This window comes from Pleurodeles waltl, chromosome 10 (assembly GCF_031143425.1).
Source record: "Pleurodeles waltl isolate 20211129_DDA chromosome 10, aPleWal1.hap1.20221129, whole genome shotgun sequence".
Classification (NCBI taxonomy): Eukaryota; Metazoa; Chordata; class Amphibia; order Caudata; family Salamandridae; genus Pleurodeles; species Pleurodeles waltl.
The window spans coordinates 632,904,395-632,921,285 of record NC_090449.1 but is presented as its reverse complement, the minus strand read 5'-3'; the positions used below and the strand labels follow the sequence as shown (position 1 = coordinate 632,921,285).

The 16,891-nt window shown below is 46.7% G+C and overlaps 1 pseudogene; it reads right to left on the bottom strand.

Annotated features, from left to right (window-relative positions):
* Positions 1–16,891, bottom strand: part of LOC138262442 (lamin-B2.L-like) — a 177,138-nt pseudogene that overhangs the window by 82,862 nt on the left and 77,385 nt on the right.

Here is a 16,891-nt window from a genome sequence, read left to right as displayed (position 1 = left end):
ATTGTTTCCGGCAGGGATTGCATTGATTTGCGACACAAAAGAGTTCTTTGTACAGATGAAGTTTTTTTGGCCATGTGACTTCAGAAAGCAGGAGACAACCTCAATCCAAGCCCTTGGACAGCACTTTTGGTGAAGGCAGAGTCCTTCTCAACAAAGTCAGAGGCCAGCAGGGCAGCAGGGCAACAGCAGGGCAGCAGTCCTTCAAGGCAAAGCAGTCCAGATGAGTCCTTTGTGCAGCCAGGCAGTCCCTTTTGACAGGATGCAGGAGGACATCCAGAAGTGTCTGAGTCGCTGGGGGAGACTTCAAATAGTGGTTTTGAAGTGTGCAGGTTTCCCATTCAGTACACTCCTTTTTCTGCCAGGTTTGGTTGGGAGCTTGGTACTGTCCATGAACCTTTGGTGATACTTTTCAGGGGTCAGTCCAAATTTGGCAGTCAAAATGGTTTCAAAGGGGCATACTTGCTCAGATCCCCAAACTCTAGTGTAAGAAGTGTGCCCTTCCCAAGTATTGGCACGTGTTTCCACAAGCCCAACCCCCATTGCTCTTCAGGAAACCCATGAGCCCTTAGTGCAACTTCACATGTAGCAAGCCACTCATCAATGACATCTGCCACCACATACCTTGCACCATATCTTTGAGTATTGTAGGAAAGTACCCTCGTTTTGCCATGGTTACCCCTATTTTCTGCCTGATGTCAGTGTGCCTGACTGTGTTCACTGGGATCCTGCTAACCAGGACCCCAGTGAGAATGCTCTCTCTCCTCTATATTTTGTCACTGCATACTGGTAACCCAGTATTTCACCCAAACTTGGCATACTGCTGCCCCCTTCTAAGTCCCTAGTATATGGTACCTTGGTACCCAGGGAATTGGGGTTACAGGGTATCCCTTTGGGCTGCAGCATTTTTTTTGACCACCCATAGGGAGCCCATGCAAAGGTTTCTACAGGACTGCCATGGCAGCCTGTGTGAAAAGGTGCATGTACCCTTTCACTGCCATTTACACTGCACCAGGTCACTTATAAGTCACCCCAATAGCAGGCCCTCTAGCCCTGAGGGCAGGGTGCAGAGTACCTGTGGATGAGGGCACCCCTGCATTAGCAGAGGTGCCCCCACGACCTCTAGGACCATTTTCCCTGACTTCGTGAGTGCGGGACGCCATTTTACGCATGTAATGGACAAAGGTCAATACCTATGTCCAGCTACATAATGGTAATTCTGAACATAGGGATGTTTGGTATCAAACATGTTGGAATCATACCCCAATGCTTTTGCAAACATTGTTTGTATGATTCCATGCACTCTGGGGGCTCCTTAGAGGACCCCCAGTATTGCCATTCCAGCCTTCTGAGGTTTTCCAGGCAGCCCCACCTACTGCCACGTCTCAGACAGGTTTCTGCCTTCCTGTTGCTTGTGCAGCTCAATCCCAGGAAGGCACAACAATGGATTTCCTTTGGGAGAGGGGTGCTACACCCTGAGGGAAATGGTGCAAGCACTATTCCACAGCCATTTTCACTGCACCAGGTAACTTACAAGCCACCTATATGTCTAACCTTCAATTTCAGAAGGCTAGGTGTAAAGTTACTGTGTGTGAGGGCACCTCTGCTAGGGCACCACATTGTCCAGGACCAATTTCCCAGACTTTGTGAGTGTGGGAGCACCATTATATGTAGCTTCACAATGGTAACTCCAAATATGGCCATGTGAGGTGTCTAGGATTGAGATATCGTACCCCCAATCTGATTCTGGTATTGGGAGGGGCAATTTCCTGCACCCTGGGGGCTCCACCAGTACTACCAAACCAGCTCTCTCAGGTTTCCCCTGCAGCCCAAGCTGCTGCTACCTCACAGGCAGGCTTCTGCCCTCCTGGGGCTTGAGCAGCTGAATCCCAGGAAATCGTAACAATGCATTTCCTTTATGAGAGGGGTGCTACACCCTCTCCCTTTGGAAATAGGTGTTACAGGCATGGGAGGGGTATCCTCCCAGAACCACTGGAAATGCTTTGAAGGGCACAAACGGTGCCTTCCTTGCATAAACCAGTCTGCACCAGTTCAGAGACCCCCAGTCCCTGCTCTGGTGTGAAACTGGACAAAGGAAAGGAGAGTGACTACTCCCCTGTCCATCACCACCCCAGGGGTGGTGCCCAGAGCTCCTCTTGAGTATCCCTGGGCTCTGCCATCTTGTTTTCAGGATGGGCAGGGAACTCTGGAAGCATCTGAGTGGACAGTGCCAACAGGTCACATCAGAGACCCCTCCTGATAAGTGCTTACCTGGTTAGGTGACCAATTCCCCTCACAGGGCTATTTAGGGTCTCTCCTCTGGGTGTTTCCTCAGATTTGGTTTTGCAAGACTTCAGTGGGAATCCTCTGCAGCCTCTGCTTCACCTTCTACCGATGGATCAACTGCAGAACTGCTCCAGGAACTCTACAACTGCAACAAAGTATCCAAGAAGTCTACTGCAACTCTGTAACTTTGGCTCCTGCCAGCAACTGCAAAGGTTTCCAGGTCGTGCATGATCTGAGGACTGCCTGTCTTCATCCTGCACCAGAAGGACCGAAGGAATCTCCCATGGAGTGACGGAGTTACTTCCCTGCTTCAGCAGGCGCCTCTCAAGACCGGTACTCTGGGTCCCCTCTCCTGATGACGAGCATGGATCCTGGAACACAGGTGGTGGAACAAAGTGACCCAGACTGTCCAAAGGTCCAACTGTCCAAACTTGGTGGAGGTAAGAGCTTGCCTCTCCGAGCCAGACAGTACCCCTGTGCAGTGAGTGGCTTGTAGCTTCTAGGGCTTCTGTGCGCTTCTCCAAAGAATCATTTGTACACAGCATAGCTCAGGTCCCTAGTACTCTATCCTGCGACACTCAGCTCCCTGAGTTCTTCTCCGACGGCGAGGGATCCCTTTGTGTAGTGCTGCAATGACCACAATTTGCCACTCCTTTGTCCCTGTGTTCTGGGACTCGTATGGGTGCTGCCTGTTCTTTTGAGGGCTCTCTGAAGTGCTGAGAGACCCTTCTTTCTCCTCTGGGTTGAGACCCACAGGTCCCTCCTGGGTCCAGGTAGCACCTTCTCCCACCAAACACATCTTTTGTGTGAGCAAAGGCTTGTTGGTGGAATCCAATGACGAAAACCATCCTGCATTCTTCTGCTCAATGTGGGGTATCTCTTGCACCAAGCAGTAACCCCCAGCTGTCTTCTTTGGTACATTTCTGACTTTTTCTTCTAATCAGAGTATCTAATTTTGCACCTTCACCCGGCTTAGCAGGGGCTCCTGTTATTCCTAGACTCTTCAGATGTTTATGGACTTGGTCTCGTCCCTCCACAGGTCTTCAGGTCAAGGAATCCATCATTGGTATCTTGCAGTCTTGCTTGTTTTTTGTATAATTCTTTATTACGACTTCTAGTGTGTTCTGAGGAAACTTGCTGTACTTTACTCCTGCTTTCCTGGGCTCTGGGGTGGGTTCCTTTGTTACCTTTGGTGTTTTATTTACACTTCCAGCACCCCTCTACACACTACTCTTGCCTAGGCAGGAATCCAACATTCGCCTTCCACTATTTTAGTATATGGTTTGTGTTACCCCAGGCCCATTGTAACCTATGGTGATTGTCACTATTTGCACTATTTTATGACTGTTTACTTACTTGATTTTAGTTACTAGTGTTTATTTTGTGTATAATACTTACCTCCTAAGGGAGTATAGCCTCTAAGATATTTTTTGGTCTTGTGTCACTAAAATAAAATACCTTTATTTTTGGTAACTGTGAGTATTGTCTTTCTTATGTGTAAGTACTGTGTGACTACAGTGGTATTGTAAGAGCTTTGCATGTCTCCTAGTTCAGCCTTGGCTGTTCTGCCCACAGTTACCTCTAGACAGCCTGGCTTCTAGGCACTGCCTATATTTCACTAATAAGTCACCAGGTAGAGAAGGAGGTGGCGGGAAATTCGAACCTGGTTAATTCAGGAGAGGGTCCTGAAGATCCAAGGAAGGGTCCTTCCACAGACCTTTCCACTAACAAACCTCCTAGTGTAGCTGGTAGTGGTAAGAGGTCACACTCAGGTATGGCTCCCTTCACACCTAGAGGCCAGGTAGCTAGGGTTACACAAGTTAGGGAAAGATCAACCTCTGCTCACTCCTATGTCACTTCAGTCTCTGAAGTTTCAACACACATACCAACCCTGAAGACTACTCCCTAGATAGGGAACTCAGAAAGTTGAGGTTGGGGGAGGCCGGAATGACGCTGCAACAGTTGGCCATATATAGGGAATCCCTAGCTGTGGAAAGACAGGGGTTGGGGTTAGTTCCCCATGGTGGCAGCAGCAAAAGCAGTTTCAGAAGCTATGGTGTTAGGGAGAACACATTTGATACTAGAAACTTGCACAAGATTGTTCCCCCTTTCAAGGAGGTGGGTGACATCTACAATGGTCCCTCAGGTACAGTGGACTGCTATTGTGTGGTTGTCCATCTCTGGCAAGGGGAGAGGTAGGCTCCTTACTGTCAGACAGGATGATTCAGATAATTACAATGTTTTGAAGACAGCACTCTTGGATGGATTTGGCTTAACCACTGAACAATATAGGATTAAGTTCAGAGAAACCAGAAAAGAGTCTTCACAAAATTGGATAGACTTTGTGTACTGTTCAGGGAAGCCCTTTAGAAAGTTTGTTCGAATGGCAGCAAGGTGTCTGAGTATGAGGGCCTATATAATCTAATCCTCAGAGAGCCTATTCTTAACAATTGTTTGTCTGATTTGTTGCACCAGTATCTTATGGACTCTGATCTGACTTCTCCCCAAAAATTGGGCAGACAAATGGGTCAGAACAAGGGTGAGCAGAAAAGCTCATACAGGGGGTGACAAGGGCAACAAGAAGAAGGGTGGTAAGTCACATGACAAGGGTGGAGATAAAGATAAAACATCAGAGTCTTCATCAGGCCCACAAAAAATCCTCTGGGGGTGGTGGGCCCAAATCCTCTTCTAATCATCAGAAAAAGCCTTGGTGTTATTTGTGTAAAAGCAAATGCCATTGGGCAAGTGACCCCACTTGTCCCAAGAGAAACACCAAACCTCCCACCATCACAACCCCCACTGCTTCCTCTAGTGCCCCTAGTAATAGCAGTGGTGGTGGGTAAAACTCAACAAATAGCCAATCAAAGGGCATAGCTGGTCTCACATTTGGTAATTAGTGGGGGTTGGTCTAGTTAGGGAGACCACTGAGACTCTTTTAGTCTCTGAGGGTGGCATTGCCCTTGCCACCTTAGTTGCTTGTCCCCTTAATATGGATAAGTACAAGCAACTACCCCTAATAAATGGTTATCAGGTTGAGTCCTACACGGACACAGGTACCAGTCTTGCTATGGTGATGGAAAAACTGGTAGCCCCTGAGCATCACCTACTTGGTCATCATTACCAAGCTACTGGTGCCCATAACAACACTGTTAGCCACCCCATGGCTGTTGTGAATCTAAGCTGGGGGGGGGGGGGGGGTTACTGGTCCTAACAAAGTTGTGGTATCCACTGATCTACTTGTAGAGTATCTACTAGGCAATGATTTGGAGTCTACAGCTTGGGCTGAAGTGGAGTTGGAAGCCCATGCAGCAATGCTGGGCATCCCAGGGCACATCTTCACTCTTACCAGGGCTCAGGCCCAGAAGCAAAGAGGACAGGGAAACTTGGACCCTGAAACAATGGACCAAGTGCTCCCAAAAACTAGGGGTAGAAAGAGAAAAACCTTGTCCACTATCCCTCCCTCTCCAGAAGATTCCCTTTTGATGAGGAGGAGCCAACTCCTTGTGCAGAACCTATACCAGGGGAGCTTCAGGCTGATACAGCTGAACTCCTGGATGTAGGGGGGCCTGCTAGGGTGGAACTGAGGAGCATATTTAGAGTGCCCTTATGCAACCTTGTGCCACATTAACGTCATTGTTTTTTATGTTAATGTGGCCCAACAAGGCCGAAATCCCCACACCTCTTTTACAGGGTGGCGCAATGCATGCATTGCGCCACCCTGCAACCCTTTGAGCTACATTATGCCTGTGCCAGGCATAATGTATGCAAAGAGGGCATTCACCCGTTAAGGTAGCCAGAACAATGGTGTAAGGAAATCTATGAGATTTCCTTATGCCATTTTCTACGACACTTTTAATGCCTGCTCAAGACCAGGCATTAAAATGGGCCATCCATTCTTTAGTTTAGGGCCCTATGTACTCTGCAGGAGTAGCGCCAATATTTTGGTGTTACTCCTGCTGAGTACATCAATAGCATCATTATGATGCTATTGCCCTCTACCCTGCGCCATGGTGTGCCGTATTTTAAATACGTCGCACACATGGTGGCAGTATGGGGGTGTTAAGGGGCGCAGGGAAAGTGGCGCTGCATTTGGTACAGAACCACTTTCCAGAAATCTGCCCCTTAGTGTGGCACAGCAGACCTGTCCCACACTAGACGGTCTAAGACAGCAAGCTGTCAACCAGCAAGCTGGGGATATCAGTGACACACATAGAGTTTATTGGGAGAACAATCTCCTTTATACTGAAGCAAGGGACCCAAAACCTGGTGCTACCAGAAGACTAGTAATTCCCTTGCAGTATGGGGAATTCCTCCTAACTCTTGCACATGATATTCCCCTGGCTGCACATCTGGAGCAAAGTAAGACATGGGACAGACTTATCCCTCACTTTCTCTGGCCTCACATGTCAGAGGACAAAAAATAGTTCTGTCATTCTTGTGTCACTTGCCAAGCCAATGTCAAGATTGGTGGCACCGCAAAGGCCCCCTTAATCCCACTGCCTGTGGTTGGGGTCCCTTTGAAAGGGTAGGGGTTGACATTGTTGGCCCCCTTGGCCCTTCAACTGCTTCTGGAAACAGATTTGTCTTAGTGGTAGTGGACCGTGCCACAAGATATCCAGAAGCCATCCCCTTAAGGACTACTACAGCTTCTGCAGTGGCAAAGGCCCTCCTGGGAATATTTTCCAGTGTGGGCTTCCCTAAAGAGGTAGTATCCAACAGGGGTAGTAACGTCATGTCTGCATACTTAAAAGCAATGTGGAAGGAATGTGGTGTAACCTATAAATTCACCACACCCTATCACCCCCAAACAAATGGACTGGTTGAGAGATTAAACAAAACTCTCAAAGGCATGATCATGAGACTCTGAAAAATTCAGAAGGAGATGGTATGTCCTCCTGCCATGTCTCTTTTTTGCCTACAGGAATGTACCCCAGAAGGGAGTGGGCTACAGCCCCTTTGAACTCCTTTTTGATCACCCTGCTAGGGGTCTGCTTTCACTTGTCAAAGACGGGTGGGAACAACCCTTGAAGCCCCCTAAACAAGACATTGTGAATTATGTGCTTGGTATAAGATCACAAATGGCTGAGTACATGAAAAAGGCCACTAAAAACCTTCAGGCCAGCCAAGAGCTTCAAAAGCAATGGCATGACCAGAAGGCTGTCCTGACTGAGTACCACCCAGGACAGAAGGTGTGGGTGTTGGAGCCTGTGGCACCAAGAGCACTCCAGGACAAATGGAGTGATCCACATCTCAGCTTGGAAAAGTAGGGTGAGTCACCTACCTGGTGGACCCAGGCACTCTAAGAAGTCCCCTAAAGGTACCCCATGTGAACCGCCTGAAACCCTACTATGATAGGGTAGACTTGACCCTACTCATGGCCACTGATGAGGGGCAGGAGAAGAGAGTGACCCTCTCCCTGACCTCTTTTCCAACACTCCAGCTGATGGCTCGGTGGAGGGGGTTGTCTTTGCAGACTGCCTTAATGCAGAGCAAAAGGAGGACTGCAAGTACCTCCTAGACAAATTCTCTGAACACTTTTCACTCACACCTGGTTAGACTACTTGGTGTGAACATACTATTGATACTGGAGACAGTTTGCCTGTCAAAAATATGGTTTATAGGCAGCGTGACCAAGTCAGAGACTGTATTAAATCTGAGGTTCAGAAGATGATGGATCCAGGAGTAATTGAGCACTCAGACAGCCCCTGGGCCAGCCCAGTGGTGCTTGTCCCCAAACCCCATATTCAAAATGGAAAAAGGGAAATGAGATTTTATGTAGACTACAGAGGGCTCGAAACAATTACAAAAACAGATGCTCACCCTATACCCAGGCCAAATGAGCTGATAGATACACTGGCATCTACTAAGTATCTGAGCACCTTTGACTTAACTGCAGGGTATTGGCAGATCAAGCTATCAGAGGATGCTAAACCACAAAACTGCATATTCAACTATTAGAAGGCATTATCAATTTACAGTTATGCCCATTGGTCTGAAAAATGCATCTGACACTTTCGAAAAGCTGGCGAATTCAGTCCTCCAAGGTCTGGAAGCATTCAGTGCAGCATATCTAGAGGATATTGCTGTATTTAGCTCCACCTGGGATGACCACCTGGTCCACCTGTGGAACGTTTTGGAGGTCCTGCAAAAGGCAGGCCTCACTATCAAGGCTTCTAAAGGCCAGAGAGGGCAGGGAAAAGTGGTTTATCTGGGAACCTAGTTGGTGGGGAACAGATTGAAGCACTGCAGGGGAAGATATAGACTATGGTAGACTGGGCTCCCCCTACTACTCAGACCCAGGTCAGAGCCTTAGTTGGTTTCACTGGGTATTACAGGAGTTTCATTAAGAACTGTGGCTCCATTGTTGCCCCTCTTAATGACCTCACCTCTTAGAAAATTCCCAAGAAGGAATTATGGACAGCCAGCTGTCAAAAAGATTTTGAGGAGTTTAAGCAGGCTATGTATATTGCACCTGTCCTAAAAATCCCAAATTGCTCTAAAAGGTTAATTGTCCAGACAGATGTTTCTGAATTGGGGGTGGGCAGTGTTATGTTGAAAGCAACAATTATTGTGATTGAATCCACTTTGACATATTGTCCTGAGGATGGTCTCCTGGACGGTTTGAGCCTTGGGAGACCGAAACGTTGACCTTATACTCTCTATGGCGCAATTCTTTGCATGAGCTGCTGGAGTCCTTTAGGAGTGATTTTCTAATTGTTTAAAAGACTGAATATAGGACTCAAACATTTTGTGGTTGGAGAGTCAGGCGGGTTGGTGCTCTCTGGTGGCAGGATGCTTCTTTCCTGTCCAGGGAGGACCTGGCTTGGCAGTTCGGGCTGGGCTGTTCCCATGAGGAACAGGGTCAAGACTGATTTGCATATGGCTGGGTCCAAACTGGGGTGGCATGGTGAGCAAAAGAACAATGGATTAAACCCAGATCTGTGACTGGGGGTGAGTGTTTGCATTGTTCAGCACTCCGTCCATCATCCTTTTGTGTTGCTAAAGTTGCCCTAAGTGGGAAGGGTATGCCCAGAAGTGGGTCCCTTGCTCACTGTACCACTGGATTCAAGCTAGCCTGGATAATGAAGGGTGAAACTCTGAAACTGCTCCCAGGATGCTTGTTTCTGGTCCAGGGAGGACCTGGCTTGGCAGTTTGGGCTGGACTGTTCCAATGAGGAACAGGGTCAAGATGGATTTGCATATGGCTGGGTCCAAACTGGGGTGGCATGGTGAGCAAAAGAACGATGGATTAAACCCGGATCTGTGACTGGGGGTGAGTGTTTGCATTGTTCAGCACTCTGTCCATCATCCTTTTGTGTTGCTAATGTTGTCCTAAGTGGGAAGGATATGCCCAGATGTGTGTCCCTTTCTCACTGTACCACTGGATTCACGCTAGCCTGGCTGATGAAGGATGAAACCCTGAAACCGGTCCCAGGATGCTTGTTTCTAGTCCAGTGAGGACCTGGCTTGGCAGTTCGGGCTGGACTGTTCCCATGAGGAACAGGGTCAAGACTGATTTGCATATGGCTGGGTCCAAACTGGGGTGGCATGGTGAGCAAAAGAACGATGGATTAAACCCAGGTCTGTGACTGGGGGTGAGTGTTTACATTGTTCAGCACTCCGTCCATCATCCTTTTGTGTTGCTAGGGTTGGTGCTCTCTTTCTGTCCTTTGGATGTAAAGGGATTGTGGACAAGAGGGGTCATCAGTGCATTTGTATAAAAACACACAAAAATCTCTTTGTTGCTTTGCTATGTTGATGTATATATTATTAGTCAATATGTAAAAAATTCTTCATTTTCCCAGAAACAAATTACACGCTGTTTGAAGATGTATTCATTTATGGAATTTAATCCATGGTTAATCACAACATTAATAGTATTTAATATCGCTGAAATATTTGTATGCAAATGATTTCTCCATGAACATTGTGTGCTTTACAGTTTAGATTACCCAGTTCTGTGGGGAACATTGGGTTACCCTGTTTATTTGTAAAGTTTTCTAAAAGTGGCATTTCTAAAATAGTAATATAAAATCCAACCTCACCAATAAGCAGGATTTTCCATTACCATTCTGGCCATATTTAACATGAAATGGTAAGCCTTTTCAGATCAGAATGTACCACTCAAAAAGTATATGAGGCAGTCCTAATGCTAGACAGGGGCATGCCTCCCAGTAGTGGAAAACAAATTTAAGATTTCTCACTACCAGGACATATAAAACACAAATGTACATGTCCTGCATTTTACCTACACAGCGCCCTGCCCTATTGGTTACCTAGGGCCTATCTTAGGAATGACTAATATGTAGAAAAATTGAAGTTTAAGGCTTGGAAAGTGAGACATGGTTAAGGGGCTACTTATGTGGGTGGCACAATCAGTGCTGCAGGCCCACCAGTAGCTTTTAATTTACAGGCCCTGGGCACATGTAATGCATTTTACTAGGGACTTAGAAGTAAGCCAAATATGCCAATTGGAACTGAACCAATGTTACCATGTTTAAGGGAGAGAGCATATGCACTTCAGCACTGGTTGGAAGTGGTAAAGTGTGCAGAATCCTAAGACCAGAAAAAAACTATGTCAAAAAAGTAGAGGGAAGGAGCCAGAACTTTGGGGGATGACTACCCTAAGGCTGTCAGGTCTAACAATGCACAAAAGTCTAACCTACAACTTAAGAAAGTTCAATATCTCTGCTTATTGTAACACAAAACCCTTTGGAGGTAGATGTCACACCAGTAGCAATATTTCCCCCCCATCAATGGGTCAAGCTGCCACAGTGCACATGGAGACCACTGACAGATACTTACTACACCCCTGGATGAAGCCCTCAGTCGTGATGACACTCCTATACTTGTGGACATGGAGGACAGTCCTGGCCTATCCAGGCAACCTGGTCAGACGGCAACAGTGAGTCTTACCTTGGCCACAACATCGCCTCCCAGCCCTGTTGCATCAACATCCTGGGCAACGATGCGCCCCACAAACTGTGTACCTAGCACAGTTTCCACCATCTTGTGTCCCCCAGTCCTGGATCCGGAGGTGCAACCTGACACTCCTGACACTGAGTTTCAGGACCCAGTTGGAATGTGCACCCGGTGCCAAAGGCACAGGCTCATGTGGGTAGGGTGCGTGGGAATGATGCTGGTGGGCCAGCGGAGTAAGGCTACTGGGGCTGCTGTCAGCCAGGACACCATCAGCCATGTTCTGGGGGGGTCTATCAGGAGTCCCAAGGCATGATGGGCTTAAGGTGTTGGCTGAACTCCAGGAAATTGAGCAGCCTCAAAGGGTCATGATAGAAAAAATGGAGGTCCATAACGAAAACTTAAGCACCCTAACAGGTGTGCTGAGGGAATTCAACACCACCCTTAGCAGGGCTTTCCCCCCACCATCTACCCCTTCCTGTGTGGCAACTATATCCTATTTAAGTACATGTGTGACAGCCACAGCAATTGAGTCCCTGTCAGATGTACAGACACCCTTGACTCAGCAGCAACTGATCCTCCCATCACAAGTGGGGATGTCTCGCAAAGAATCCAGGAGGTGCAGATGGCAAGACACCCACTACTGACAGCTATAAACCTCTTCCGTAATGTCCTCCTTTGTGTGTCACACATACACTCTGTGGACTAATCCTGAACCACATTTAATTTCCAATGGGAGGAATACTCCAGACTTTGGACTTCCTATGGTGTGGCATCTACTCCATTGATCTCAGTCCCCATGACTGACCCCTTCACTTTACATTTTTGTTTCTTTCTGTCACAAATATTTTTGTACGTTGTAGCATTACAATAAATTCACCCATAACAAACTATTTTCTGCTGTCTTAAATTTCACACTTAGCTAAGTAGATATGTCAGACCATGTGAACCATACCATGATGACCCAAGGTACTTGTGCAAGCAGGTGTATGTTGCATGTACACAGTGTCCAACTCAAGAATACAACCATTCTACACAAACAAACACATACAAGTGTCTTGTCAAAAAAATAATTATTTTGCATAGTTCAGCGCAGAGGTTGTCAATATGTCTGAAAAATAGCAAATCATACATGATTGAATAATACTAGGTAAATGATCCAATTTACAGGTACAGACCTCCAGACATGGAAAGGAGAGATTTATCAGACATTGTTCTGTAGAATAGGCAAAACATTAAAGGGGTTGATGTCATCAGCTGGAGCCATATTGCCTACCACACAAAAGTAATCTAACATCATATAATACAAGACTCAGACAGATGACAATACAACAGTTTCTTGTCACAGGGTCATTACAATCCAGTGCTTTTGCATCTGGTTATATGACACAATTGTGGGTAATGGGGCACAGGCACTTTGGCCTACAATGATGAAACATATCAACAGCAACATACAGTTGATAAAAAAAAGAGTGTTTAGCCAGTGTGAAGGGAAAATAACATGAATTTGGCCTAGGAATACATATTTTCAGACCACATGATGACACACATGATGCATCAGGGCCACCACATGACAAGGAACAAGTCCAATGGAGTCTTCTGTACTTCCATCCTATCACTGTGCAAGCTTTCTTGGCACGGGTCTTCTATACCCAAAGCCTGTGAACTACATTACCAGGAACAATCCATGTTCACTTTATAGGTCCAAACAGCATCACATACCTGCCAATGCCACAACTCTGAAATGCCCATATGAAGGTGTCATGGTGAAGGTATCTGAAGAAATAACAAAACAAGGTATAAGTATGAAACCATACATATGACACAAATAACATTGCAAGCATCTGGAGAACAAAGTGCTTTACAATAAATTTGTCACAAACAAAGCAACATCATCAAGATGTAAATGTGTCAAAAGCTAGCTCATTTTCCTGAGCATCAGCTCCTAACTATTTTCTAGAACTAACTCCACAAATTATCACAACAAAAGTTCTTGGCACAGTCAAAGTTATGACATCCCATGAAATACTTACACTCATGAGAAGAAGCTGTTGATGAGATCTTGTCGCAAGTCAGCTCCTTCCTATAGACCATTTCAGGATTCTCACCCAGGGAAAGTGCAGGCTCCAGCTCCTCTGGGATGTAAGAGATATTCCTCTGTAGGATAAGGTTATGGAGCATTCACCATGCCACAGTGATCTTTCGTGCATGAGTAGAGGAGGGATCCCCCAGCCCTGTCCAGACAGCGAATCCTGGCCTTTAGGAGCCGAAAAGCCCGCTCCACTGCAAGCCGTGTTCTTCCATGGGTCTCCTTCAAGCAGACTTCCCTTGACGTAGTTTGGTTCCTCAGTGCGTCAGTTATTAAGGACGGTTTAGATATGCTGAGTCAACGTTTTAGAAATGAGACATAAGTGCAGCAATGTGTCACTCACTTCATGATTGTAGCACCTGCCATCACACACACAACATCAAGACAGATGTGACTTACCAACCATCCAGGCCCTCTCTGTTTCCAGTTGTGACATCAGGTAGGGTATGGTACTGTTCCTCATTACAAAGTAATCGTGGGCTGAACCTGGAAACTGGGCACAGACATTTGAGATGTAGAGATCCGACAAGCAGACAACGTGCACGTTGATAGAATCAAAGTGCTTCCTGTTGCAATAGACTTGTTCACTGCTCTGCAGTTGTACCAAGGCAACATATGTGCCATCAAAGACTCCCACCACATGAGGGAGGTGAGGAAAACCATAGAAGTCAGCCTTCACATTGAACTAATACTCACGTCTGGGGAACTTGATATAGCAGTCAATGTGTTTCATCATTGCTGATAGCACATCTCTTAACACAACACTGAACACACATTAGGACATACCACCAGATATGGACACTGTATATTGGAAGGACCCTGTAACAAGGAAGTGTAATACTGCCATGAGTTGAACAATGGGTGGCGTTCATGTTGGATTTGTGTTCTCAGGCATTAACTGTTTGCCTATTCAGATGGTACAGTTTGATGATGTGACATTCTTCCATGGTTTGAAGGTCTGGCAATGGACGGTACACTGGAGGTTGTCACCTGCTCCCTTTCCAGGGTACCTATTTGTGAAAATACATGAGTTTGAGCACTAGTTACTGTGCCACACCAACAAACATGAGGTAAAGCAACAAAATCATATGACAAAGCATTTCTGGTAAAAGCATTTCTGAAAATAAACTAGAGCTGTCAACTACACAAGGGTCAAATATGACCCCTATGGTTGTCAACACATGTGTCCACAACATGGATTTGGGCAACACCCAACTATCTGCTCCTCAAATGCCCCTCAATGTTCCGACCACCAAAAATGCCATCAGATGCGGTGGACAATTTGCCACTGTAATATGCTATCTGTGCCCAAGAATAAACTACACTGGTGATTGTGTAGTAGAACCTACACAACAAGGTTGTTTTAGAATGTTGGTGATGATCCAACACATGTTGGTGTTGTGACATATTTATCAGGTCCCAATACTGTATCTCCAATCGCCAAAAAGGCGTATGCCTGACCTACTTCACTGGACATTGGGAACCGTCCACAGCCACCTGCGGAAGTTTACCGCATGGTGGGTAATTCCAACCATGGTGGACATTGCCATAGGCTAACGTCACTGCCTGTGACAGTCACTGGCCGATGACTGTGACTGTCAGTGGTAATGACCATGTATGTGGGGTACATGTATGCCAAGTTTTGCAAATTTACTCCCTTGACTCCTGACACTGCTGCCATCAACACCTCCACCACTTCAGCTGCTATGTTCCACCTCTGGGGGCAATAATGTCAGGCCAAGTAAGTGAAGGGGCCCTTGCTTTCTCTCCTGAGGAGCTGGAGAGGTAATTGAGGAGGTACTTCCCCTGTAGGATCAGCTCTATTGCTCACCAGAGGAGCAGGTAAGAACCTCATAGGCATTTTTGACTCCATTCAACACCATCCTTTCCTTCCTCATAGGCTATAATTTGCCTCTGTGTGCCAGTTACATTTTTTGGGTTCCTGTTGTCACATTGTGTGTGCCATACATGGGATGTATATTGTGCACGTAGTAGAGAAAAGTACTCTATTTATTTCAGATTAACATTGTGTCATGTGATGTGTGATAAGGCCTAGATTTTCCTTGTGTTGCATTCATATATGTAGGCAAGGCGACCTTATGGCCATATGAAGAGATATCTGTGGATATAATGGTTGTAAAGGTCAAATGATCTATATGTGCTTCTCAGCATGAGCTGCGTATGTATACTGTTTGAGTCATTTGAGGATATTTTTAGCAATGTGTAAAGTGCCATAGAGCACACTTAGCACACATCTGGCCTTGGCCATCTGTTGTATGAGAACCACATAAAATCACTGTGCTCTTCAGACTGCCACACAAGCAACAAACCACATAAAGGATGGGCACATGATGCATTGTCATGCATAGAAGTGATGGAAATGTGAATATCATGTAGGTTGTGTATGCTCAGCCTGCAAAGACCAGGACCTGTCATATGTATCTCCCAGTATGAGACATAGGCCAGGCTGGGGTAGAGTTACTGTGGCTATGCTATTGTGGCAACAGGTCCACTCCCTGTAGACCTGCAGATCCTGCCATGTGGCCAAAATGAGTCTCCTGTGGCAAGGCTAGGCCTGAAGGCCTTTGTCCTCTGACTATATCAGGATGGGTACTGAGGGAACTCCATGACCTAGTACATTCGTGCATTTTGCCTCATTGTCAATGTGTGTCATTGATATTTGACAGGCCCTTAGTCCGACAGCTCAGTTGACACCTTTACATTAATTATATTTGTCCAGCACAGGGGTATTGCACAAGTGCCAAACCAACAGTGCAGATAGTTGGTTGATTCTATGAAGGGCATGACATTTGGGGGCATATTTATACTCTGTTTGTGGCGAATGTGCGTCAATATTTTCGACTCACAATCAGCGCAAACCCTGCCCCATATTTATACTTTGACGTCCGACCCCGCGGGCGTCAAAGTTCCACCATGTGCGTCATTTTTTGGAAGGGGGAACCAGCCGTGCGTTAATTATATGCAAGGTAGGCGTTCCCTTCCAAAAATGACTTTAAGGCCTGTGCCCCATATTTATACTGTGACGTCATTTTGACGCACAGGAGGGGGCAGGCCTTAAAAAACGGCACCCAGCCTGATGGGCGCCGTTTTTTAACGCCTGGGTCAGGGCAGGCGTTAAGGGACCTGTGGTCTCAGAAGGAGCCCAGAGGTGCCCTCCCATGCCCCCAGGGACACCCCCTGCCACCCTTGCCCACCCCAGGAGGACACCCAAGGATGGAGGGAACCATCCCAGGGAAGTAGAGGTAAGTTGGGGAAAATATTTTTTTCATATTTTTTTTGTGGCATAGGGGGGCCTGATTTGGGCCCCCCTACATGCCACTATGCCCAATGACCATGCCCAGGGGACATAAGTCCCCTGGGCATGGCCATTGGGCAAGGGGGCATGACTCCTGTCTTTGCTAAGACAGGAGTCATTTCAATGGGGGTTGGGCGTCAAAAAAAATGGCGCAAATCGGGTTGAGGGCTGAATTTTGCCTCAGACCTCTCTTGCCCCATTTTTTGACGCCCAACCTCCATTTTCCCCTACGCCGGCGCTGCCTGGTGTGAGTCATTTTTTTTGACGCACACCAGTCCGCAGCG